Source organism: Thunnus thynnus, chromosome 22 (genome assembly GCF_963924715.1).
Source record: "Thunnus thynnus chromosome 22, fThuThy2.1, whole genome shotgun sequence".
NCBI classification, from domain to species: Eukaryota; Metazoa; Chordata; class Actinopteri; order Scombriformes; family Scombridae; genus Thunnus; species Thunnus thynnus.
In genome coordinates, this window is record NC_089538.1 from 628,747 (window position 1) to 641,133 (window position 12,387).

The window sequence follows — 12,387 nt, forward strand, 5'->3', positions numbered from 1 at the left end:
ATTAGCATTGCTATGCTACACTTTTGAGCTACTTATCCACTCTGTAATTAATACAGATTTGGATGATGTACCCAAGTCTGCTAGTTAGCTTAACACAGTAACTTTCAAACCTCAAAGAAAAGTGCAGTACATTGTTCTCTCATGGGGGAGATAATGCCTCTCTACTCTCTGGAATCTTCCCCACAGTTCTCAAACACGCTATTGTAAATATATTGTTAAAGACGAGCAATCTTGATCCATTTGTCCTTGAGAACTACAGACCAATCTCAAACCTACCATTCCTGGGGACAATTCTTGAAAAGGTTGTATATCAACAATTACACATGTATCTGACATATAACAATTTATTTGATGTTTACAATCTGGTTTTAGAGGTAACCACAGTGCAGAAACTGCCCTGGTTAAAGTTGTGAATGATCTTAAAATTAGCTCTGACAACCATAAAGTTTCTGTTCAGGTACATCTCGACCTCAGTGCAGCCTTTGATACGGTTGACCATGTAAATCTTCATTAGTGCCTTGAACAACATTTAGGCCTTAGAGGCACTGTTCTTAACTGGCTTTCTTCTTACCTTACTGGTAGATCCTTTTCTGTTTCTGTTGGTAACTCTCAATCAGATGAAGTCAGCATTCCATATGGAGTCCCTGATGCAAACTGGCTGAATAGCGCCCCCTACGAAATTTCAGTAAAGCAGTCCCAACAGCGGGCAAAATAGTGGATAAAGGAAGTGATGTTTATCTCCTTCTTGCACTGTCTGAAGACATCTACATGCCTGTCACAGAAGCCCTTCGATTGCGCCGCGGCCCAACGTGCGCAAGGGCGCGAAGGCCCGTTCAACACTGCTTGCAGCTTTAATTTGTATATGCTCCCACTTGGGTCCATCATTCAATAATACAACATATCATATTACTCCTATGCTGACAACACACAGTTATACATATCTGTTTCTGCCAACCACCTTAACCCAGTAAATGATCTCATCAAGTGCATTACTGATGTCAAATATTGGATGGCCAAAAATTTCTTACAGCTAAATGAGGACAAAACAGAGATCCTTTTAGCAGGTCCAAAGACACTAGATTCACTCTATGTTAACTCCCCTGTCGGTAAAACCCTGTGAGCTTGTCAAAAATTTAGGTGTGATTTTGGATGCTGATCTTAACTTTCAGGAGCACATTTCCATTATCTCTAAGACTGCTTTTTATCATCTGAGAAATATATCCAAAGTTGGACCTTTCCTGTCACAGCCAGATTCTGAAAAGTTGGTTCATGCATTCATTTCCAGTCGACTAGATTGTTGTAATAGACTCTTTGCTGGACTAGCAAAGCAAACTCCAGTTTATTCAGAATGCTGCAGCCAGAGTATTAACCAAAACCAAAAGGTGTGAAACACTCCTGTTTTGATTTCACTGGCTCCCAGTAAAGCAAAGAATTGATTTTAAAGCTATGAATGGCTTAGCTCCCTCCTACGTTGTTGACATGCTCTCTGAATACACACCAGACAGACCCCTGAGATCATCAAGTAAAGGTCTCCTCACTATACAAAGAATAAACTCTAAATTAGCTTATGGTGCCTTCAGTCATTATGGTCCTACTCTCTGGAATTCTCTACCACATGAACTCAGGTCTGTTACAGCAGTGTGTCCCTTTAAAAGTGGACTAAAAAAATCTTTTTTTCACAAGCTTCTTAGCTAGGTTAATGGGTAAAACCTTCATTTTAGAAACAGTATTATTATTGTTATTTCTTTTTAATAATGATAATAATAATACCCTCTTACCCTACTCTCTTATTGTAATACCTTCTTATCCTCTAATTTTATATGTTGTCCTATGTGTTTTTATATATGTAACATCTCCTTATTTAATGTTTTATCTTATTTGTTTTGTGTATGTAATGTTAATGTAATGTTATATATTTTTGTCATGTATGATCTTTACTCTTTTTTTGCTGTTGTTTTTAAGCACATTGAGTTTATGCATGTCGTATGAAATGTGCTATATGAATAAATTTGACTTGACTTATGTGACAAATGTCATCCAATTTACATGAGACTTACATGGTGTGGTCTATGCATTATATATATAGACTGTAAAAAATATGGACGTAGTCACCGTGACGTCACCCACTGGTTGCAAACTGCTGTTCTGAAGCCTTGAGTGTAGCAATTTGACCATCGCCATCTTGGATTTGGTCATCACCATGTTTGATTTTTGGAGCCAGAAGTGACCATATTTTGATGAGAGGGTGGGGCTGACCATAGCTGCTAGCTGGGTTAGCACGGTGCATTTACAATCTATGGTTAACAGTGATAATGCTAATGCTAATGCTAATCTTTACTAGTGAAAAACAGGCCTAAAACTGTTAAAACAAAATGTACGAAACTTGGCACACATGTCAGAAGGGCTGTACTTAGTTATGATAGTTATGATACTGATATGGGTCTTGGGCTTGGGTGGGATAAAATGACTCGAAGAGAATTTCAAAGTCAAAACCCCTTAATTCAGATGAAATTTACAAGGTGTGGTCTACAGTTGATATACAGCAAAATAATGTATAATTACTGGGTGTTCTCTAGCGCCACATAGTGGACAAAGGAAGTGATATTTAGGCATAACTCTGTGCAATGTCTGATCAGAGCCTGGACTTGAATACATCTGCATGCCTGCAATAGAAGCCCTTCGACTGCAGAGCCCCGACATGTGCAAAGGTGTGAGGGCCTGATCTGACGTGTGTGTGCTTGCAGCTTTAATTATTGTTATTATTATTCCCCCACGCCATTGAATTTTTGAGGGGCTTGGGACACTGGAAAACTTATGAAAATTGGCACACACGTCAGAACTGGTGAAAATTGCAATGTTCTGCAGTGATTGGGTTTGGGCATGGCCAGCGGGCTCCATAGCACCCCCCAATTCATGGCCATGTTGGGATAAATTTGCTTTGGATGTTCATGAAATTTGGTGGCTTCATTGCTCTCATCATTCGGGTCATAAACCATATTTTTTTAAATGTTTTCGCCGGATAGGAAATCAGCCATAGTGAATTTCATGCGTCAATTTTCATTTTACAAACACGTTTGAGGCCTTTAGCATGCATTAAAACTCATGAAACTTTGCACCTGTAATGCACTTGTTATATTAGTGAGAACTGCGATAAGTATCACAATTGGGCTTGGGCTTGGTACGTCAGCTCTATAGCGCCCCCGACTGTTAGCATTTTTGAGATTCTAGGGATGCTCGAAAACTCACAAAACTTTGCACATGCATCAGAAGTGGCGTAATTTGATATCCGATATGGGTCTTGGGTTTAGGTGTGGCAAAATGGCTGGAGGGTGCCCATAGTAAATTTCAAAGTCAAAGCCCCCACCTTTAAATTTGAGGCATATGTAAGAAATTTGGTAGGCAGATGTACCATCTCCAGACTCTGAAAAAAGTCTCTTGGAGCCATACCTTAAGTCCAACAGGAAGTCAGCCATTTTGAATCTACTTTGCTTTTTTTTTTTTTGCGAATGGAAGCCATTTACAGGTGTTGTATTTTAATGAACTCCACCTAGAGATTTAACCAGAGCAACTTCAAATTTGGTAGCTTGGCGAGGCATGCCAGAAAATTTTGCCCAAAACATGTTTGGGGCATTAAATAGGAAGTTCAATTTTACATAAACGCATAAATCAACATTGGCCACAGTGATTGTAACCAAACTTGGTGCACTTGTTCAGATGTTATGTCAGAGCTTTGCTACGCATTCTTGCAGTATTCTACCTGTATGAGGCACCACAAATACGAAAAGTTTATATCTCGAAATTGGCTACATGGATTCATAAGAAATTCTATTCGCACATCTAGGGTCATGACTGAGTCGATGCATAAAATTTGGTAATGATTGATTGTGACTGAAGTGGGCATGGCTTAGTACAACAAATCTAAATTTCTAGATATTTCACATTCTAAACTTCAAAAAATTAAAACAAATCACTTGTACATCCTACAGAGCCAAAATTTTTTCAGCACATCCACTGAATTGCATCAAAGGATTGACTCCTGCAACCTATAACCTATTCAGAAGTCCATCACTCTGTATTTTTTAAAATATGCAAAATCAATATCTCCACAAGTCTTCATTAATATGCTACCAAAGCTGACACAGACTTTCTTGATATAATAGACACCACATGTTTCAAATGATGTTCAGATCGGTCAAACAGTGAGTCCGCAGTGATATTCAATATCTTGCTGTAATTCTTCCTGCATGCACAACATTTTCTTTTTTGCTAAGTGCTGGATTCTGAGTCACCAAAATATCTGTCAGTACACCCAAAACCAGCAGAATGGTGTGTGATTTTTTTTCAGGATTTTCTCAACAACACTTTTGTCAGCATTTAAATTTAAACAGACAAAACAGACAAAAATACCCCAGTCTGGCAAATGTAATGTCATTGCCTCAAGTTGTAATAACTTGTGCGATGTCCGTGGTGTATGTTTTTGTATGGATGAAGTCTGGCAGGAATTACGTATTATGTAAATATATACAATATTATGCTCTTTATGAATTTTGTGTTAAATTATGTTCCAGGTTGGCCAAGAGCAAATCCAATCATTTTGACGAGGCTGCCTGAAAATAAGGAGTCATTTACTGCACACAACGAACATGGTGCACCTGATCCAGCTTTGACGAACACCTCAACTGGTACAGCATTAGCAAAACACCCGAATGATGACTATTCAGAAACTAAAAAGAATGTTCAAACTGAATCATCTATATATGCGGTTTCAAGTAACAATGTTTCAAAATTTACCTCAATTACGGAACAAACTGGATTCTTATTAGCAACTGATTACAATGGTTATACTTCAAAAATCGATCAATCCACTGCAAAACAGAAGTCTTTTAATGCCTCTTCCACAGCAGAACAAACTGATTCAATTGCCCATGACACTACTACTGGAATTTTAAAAATTCAGCCACATGATGGCACCTCCAGAGCTGATGAATCTGGAGAACCTGAGGTTAGTTCAGTGTTAACAAATGAGCCAGATGAATATTCAACAACTGAGTCCACTGACGCCTCTTCCACAACAGACCAAAGTGGTCCAACAACTTCAGCTTCAATGTCAACAGATGAGTCAAGTAGTCCCATGGTAACTTCTAACCAACCTGGCACGACATATTCAACTGAATATACTGATACAACTTTCTCCACTGACGACACCACAACAACAGAAACAATGGCAACAACTGACTCCACTGAGGCCTCTTTATCAACAGATGAAAGCCACACTTCTGCTGCAATCTTAACAACTGAAACAACTGATGGCACCGCCACAACTGATCATTCTGGTACAACTGAGGCTACAAGTGGGGCAACCGATAGCACATCATCAACTGATCACACTGGTGCGACAGATGAATATTCAACAACTGAGTCCACTGACGCCTCTTCCACAACAGACCAAAGTGGTCCAACAACTTCAGCTTCAATGTCAACAGATGAGTCAAGCAGTCCCATGGTAACTTCTAACCAACCTGGCACGACATATTCAACTGAATATACTGATACAACTTTCTCCACTGACGACACCACAACAACAGAAACAATGGCAACAACTGACTCCACTGAGGCCTCTTTATCAACAGATGAAAGCCACACTTCTGCTGCAATCTTAACAACTGAAACAACTGATGGCACCGCCACAACTGATCATTCTGGTACAACTGAGGCTACAAGTGGGGCAACCGATAGCACATCATCAACTGATCACACTGGTGCGACAGATGAATATTCAACAACTGAGTCCACTGACGCCTCTTCCACAACAGACCAAAGTGGTCCAACAACTTCAGCTTCAATGTCAACAGATGAGTCAAGTAGTCCCATGGTAACTTCTAACCAACCTGGCACGACATATTCAACTGAATATACTGATACAACTTTCTCCACTGACGACACCACAACAACAGAAACAATGGCAACAACTGACTCCACTGAGGCCTCTTTATCAACAGATGAAAGCCACACTTCTGCTGCAATCTTAACAACTGAAACAACTGATGGCACCGCCACAACTGATCATTCTGGTACAACTGAGGCTACAAGTGGGGCAACCGATAGCACATTATCAACTGATCACACTGGTACGACTGATGAATATTCAACAACTGAGTCCACTGACGCCTCTTCCACAACAGACCAAAGTGGTCCAACAACTTCAGCTTCAATGTCAACAGATGAGTCAAGTAGTCCCATGGTAACTTCTAACCAACCTGGCACGACATATTCAACTGAATATACTGATACAACTTTCTCCACTGACGACACCACAACAACAGAAACAATGGCAACAACTGACTCCACTGAGACCTCTTTATCAACAGATGAAAGCCACACTTCTGCTGCAATCTTAACAACTGAAACAACTGATGGCACCGCCACAACTGATCATTCTGGTACAACTGAGGCTACAAGTGGGGCAACCGATAGCACATCATCAACTGATCACACTGGTGCGACAGATGAATATTCAACAACTGAGTCCACTGACGCCTCTTCCACAACAGACCAAAGTGGTCCAACAACTTCAGCTTCAATGTCAACAGATGAGTCAAGTAGTCCCATGGTAACTTCTAACCAACCTGGCACGACATATTCAACTGAATATACTGATACAACTTTCTCCACTGACGACACCACAACAACAGAAACAATGGCAACAACTGACTCCACTGAGGCCTCTTTATCAACAGATGAAAGCCACACTTCTGCTGCAATCTTAACAACTGAAACAACTGATGGCACCGCCACAACTGATCATTCTGGTACAACTGAGGCTACAAGTGGGGCAACCGATAGCACATCATCAACTGATCACACTGGTGCGACAGATGAATATTCAACAACTGAGTCCACTGACGCCTCTTCCACAACAGACCAAAGTGGTCCAACAACTTCAGCTTCAATGTCAACAGATGAGTCAAGTAGTCCCATGGTAACTTCTAACCAACCTGGCACGACATATTCAACTGAATATACTGATACAACTTTCTCCACTGACGACACCACAACAACAGAAACAATGGCAACAACTGACTCCACTGAGGCCTCTTTATCAACAGATGAAAGCCACACTTCTGCTGCAATCTTAACAACTGAAACAACTGATGGCACCGCCACAACTAATCATTCTGGTACAACTGAGGCTACAAGTGGGGCAACCGATAGCACATCATCAACTGATCACACTGGTGCGACAGATGAATATTCAACAACTGAGTCCACTGACGCCTCTTCCACAACAGACCAAAGTGGTCCAACAACTTCAGCTTCAATGTCAACAGATGAGTCAAGTAGTCCCATGGTAACTTCTAACCAACCTGGCACGACATATTCAACTGAATATACTGATACAACTTTCTCCACTGACGACACCACAACAACAGAAACAATGGCAACAACTGACTCCACTGAGGCCTCTTTATCAACAGATGAAAGCCACACTTCTGCTGCAATCTTAACAACTGAAACAACTGATGGCACCGCCACAACTGATCATTCTGGTACAACTGAGGCTACAAGTGGGGCAACCGATAGCACATCATCAACTGATCACACTGGTGCGACAGATGAATATTCAACAACTGAGTCCACTGACGCCTCTTCCACAACAGACCAAACTGGTCCAACAACTTCAGCTTCAATGTCAACAGATGAGTCAAGTAGTCCCATGGTAACTTCTAACCAACCTGGCACGACATATTCAACTGAATATACTGATACAACTTTCTCCACTGACGACACCACAACAACAGAAACAATGGCAACAACTGACTCCACTGAGGCCTCTTTATCAACAGATGAAAGCCAAACTTCTGCTGCAATCTTAACAACTGAAACAACTGATGGCACCGCCACAACTGATCATTCTGGTACAACTGAGGCTACAAGTGGGGCAACCGATAGCACATCATCAACTGATCACACTGGTGCGACAGATGAATATTCAACAACTGAGTCCACTGACGCCTCTTCCACAACAGACCAAAGTGGTCCAACAACTTCAGCTTCAATGTCAACAGATGAGTCAAGTAGTCCCATGGTAACTTCTAACCAACCTGGCACGACATATTCAACTGAATATACTGATACAACTTTCTCCACTGACGACACCACAACAACAGAAACAATGGCAACAACTGACTCCACTGAGGCCTCTTTATCAACAGATGAAAGCCACACTTCTGCTGCAATCTTAACAACTGAAACAACTGATGGCACCGCCACAACTGATCATTCTGGTACAACTGAGGCTACAAGTGGGGCAACCGATAGCACATCATCAACTGATCACACTGGTGCGACAGATGAATATTCAACAACTGAGTCCACTGACGCCTCTTCCACAACAGACCAAAGTGGTCCAACAACTTCAGCTTCAATGTCAACAGATGAGTCAAGTAGTCCCATGGTAACTTCTAACCAACCTGGCACGACATATTCAACTGAATATACTGATACAACTTTCTCCACTGACGACACCACAACAACAGAAACAATGGCAACAACTGACTCCACTGAGGCCTCTTTATCAACAGATGAAAGCCACACTTCTGCTGCAATCTTAACAACTGAAACAACTGATGGCACCGCCACAACTGATCATTCTGGTACAACTGAGGCTACAAGTGGGGCAACCGATAGCACATCATCAACTGATCACACTGGTGCGACAGATGAATATTCAACAACTGAGTCCACTGACGCCTCTTCCACAACAGACCAAAGTGGTCCAACAACTTCAGCTTCAATGTCAACAGATGAGTCAAGTAGTCCCATGGTAACTTCTAACCAACCTGGCACGACATATTCAACTGAATATACTGATACAACTTTCTCCACTGACGACACCACAACAACAGAAACAATGGCAACAACTGACTCCACTGAGGCCTCTTTATCAACAGATGAAAGCCACACTTCTGCTGCAATCTTAACAACTGAAACAACTGATGGCACCGCCACAACTGATCATTCTGGTACAACTGAGGCTACAAGTGGGGCAACCGATAGCACATCATCAACTGATCACACTGGTGCGACAGATGAATATTCAACAACTGAGTCCACTGACGCCTCTTCCACAACAGACCAAACTGGTCCAACAACTTCAGCTTCAATGTCAACAGATGAGTCAAGTAGTCCCATGGTAACTTCTAACCAACCTGGCACGACATATTCAACTGAATATACTGATACAACTTTCTCCACTGACGACACCACAACAACAGAAACAATGGCAACAACTGACTCCACTGAGGCCTCTTTATCAACAGATGAAAGCCACACTTCTGCTGCAATCTTAACAACTGAAACAACTGATGGCACCACCACAACTGATCATTCTGGTACAACTGAGGCTACAAGTGGGGCAACCGATAGCACATCATCAACTGATCACACTGGTGCGACAGATGAATATTCAACAACTGAGTCCACTGACGCCTCTTCCACAACAGACCAAAGTGGTCCAACAACTTCAGCTTCAATGTCAACAGATGAGTCAAGTAGTCCCATGGTAACTTCTAACCAACCTGGCACGACATATTCAACTGAATATACTGATACAACTTTCTCCACTGACGACACCACAACAACAGAAACAATGGCAACAACTGACTCCACTGAGACCTCTTTATCAACAGATGAAAGCCACACTTCTGCTGCAATCTTAACAACTGAAACAACTGATGGCACCGCCACAACTGATCATTCTGGTACAACTGAGGCTACAAGTGGGGCAACCGATAGCACATCATCAACTGATCACACTGGTGCGACAGATGAATATTCAACAACTGAGTCCACTGACGCCTCTTCCACAACAGACCAAAGTGGTCCAACAACTTCAGCTTCAATGTCAACAGATGAGTCAAGTAGTCCCATGGTAACTTCTAACCAACCTGGCACGACATATTCAACTGAATATACTGATACAACTTTCTCCACTGACGACACCACAACAACAGAAACAATGGCAACAACTGACTCCACTGAGGCCTCTTTATCAACAGATGAAAGCCACACTTCTGCTGCAATCTTAACAACTGAAACAACTGATGGCACCGCCACAACTGATCATTCTGGTACAACTGAGGCTACAAGTGGGGCAACCGATAGCACATCATCAACTGATCACACTGGTGCGACAGATGAATATTCAACAACTGAGTCCACTGACGCCTCTTCCACAACAGACCAAACTGGTCCAACAACTTCAGCTTCAATGTCAACAGATGAGTCAAGTAGTCCCATGGTAACTTCTAACCAACCTGGCACGACATATTCAACTGAATATACTGATACAACTTTCTCCACTGACGACACCACAACAACAGAAACAATGGCAACAACTGACTCCACTGAGGCCTCTTTATCAACAGATGAAAGCCACACTTCTGCTGCAATCTTAACAACTGAAACAACTGATGGCACCGCCACAACTGATCATTCTGGTACAACTGAGGCTACAAGTGGGGCAACCGATAGCACATCATCAACTGATCACACTGGTGCGACAGATGAATATTCAACAACTGAGTCCACTGACGCCTCTTCCACAACAGACCAAAGTGGTCCAACAACTTCAGCTTCAATGTCAACAGATGAGTCAAGTAGTCCCATGGTAACTTCTAACCAACCTGGCACGACATATTCAACTGAATATACTGATACAACTTTCTCCACTGACGACACCACAACAACAGAAACAATGGCAACAACTGACTCCACTGAGGCCTCTTTATCAACAGATGAAAGCCACACTTCTGCTGCAATCTTAACAACTGAAACAACTGATGGCACCGCCACAACTGATCATTCTGGTACAACTGAGGCTACAAGTGGGGCAACCGATAGCACATCATCAACTGATCACACTGGTGCGACAGATGAATATTCAACAACTGAGTCCACTGACGCCTCTTCCACAACAGACCAAAGTGGTCCAACAACTTCAGCTTCAATGTCAACAGATGAGTCAAGTAGTCCCATGGTAACTTCTAACCAACCTGGCACGACATATTCAACTGAATATACTGATACAACTTTCTCCACTGACGACACCACAACAACAGAAACAATGGCAACAACTGACTCCACTGAGGCCTCTTTATCAACAGATGAAAGCCACACTTCTGCTGCAATCTTAACAACTGAAACAACTGATGGCACCGCCACAACTGATCATTCTGGTACAACTGAGGCTACAAGTGGGGCAACCGATAGCACATCATCAACTGATCACACTGGTGCGACAGATGAATATTCAACAACTGAGTCCACTGACGCCTCTTCCACAACAGACCAAAGTGGTCCAACAACTTCAGCTTCAATGTCAACAGATGAGTCAAGTAGTCCCATGGTAACTTCTAACCAACCTGGCACGACATATTCAACTGAATATACTGATACAACTTTCTCCACTGACGACACCACAACAACAGAAACAATGGCAACAACTGACTCCACTGAGACCTCTTTATCAACAGATGAAAGCCACACTTCTGCTGCAATCTTAACAACTGAAACAACTGATGGCACCGCCACAACTGATCATTCTGGTACAACTGAGGCTACAAGTGGGGCAACCGATAGCACATCATCAACTGATCACACTGGTGCGACAGATGAATATTCAACAACTGAGTCCACTGACGCCTCTTCCACAACAGACCAAAGTGGTCCAACAACTTCAGCTTCAATGTCAACAGATGAGTCAAGTAGTCCCATGGTAACTTCTAACCAACCTGGCACGACATATTCAACTGAATATACTGATACAACTTTCTCCACTGACGACACCACAACAACAGAAACAATGGCAACAACTGACTCCACTGAGGCCTCTTTATCAACAGATGAAAGCCAAACTTCTGCTGCAATCTTAACAACTGAAACAACTGATGGCACCGCCACAACTGATCATTCTGGTACAACTGAGGCTACAAGTGGGGCAACCGATAGCACATCATCAACTGATCACACTGGTGCGACAGATGAATATTCAACAACTGAGTCCACTGACGCCTCTTCCACAACAGACCAAAGTGGTCCAACAACTTCAGCTTCAATGTCAACAGATGAGTCAAGTAGTCCCATGGTAACTTCTAACCAACCTGGCACGACATATTCAACTGAATATACTGATACAACTTTCTCCACTGACGACACCACAACAACAGAAACAATGGCAACAACTGACTCCACTGAGGCCTCTTTATCAACAGATGAAAGCCACACTTCTGCTGCAATCTTAACAACTGAAACAACTGAAATATGGCACCGCCACAACTGATCATTCTGGTACAACTGAGGCTACAAGTGGGGCAACCGATAGCACAT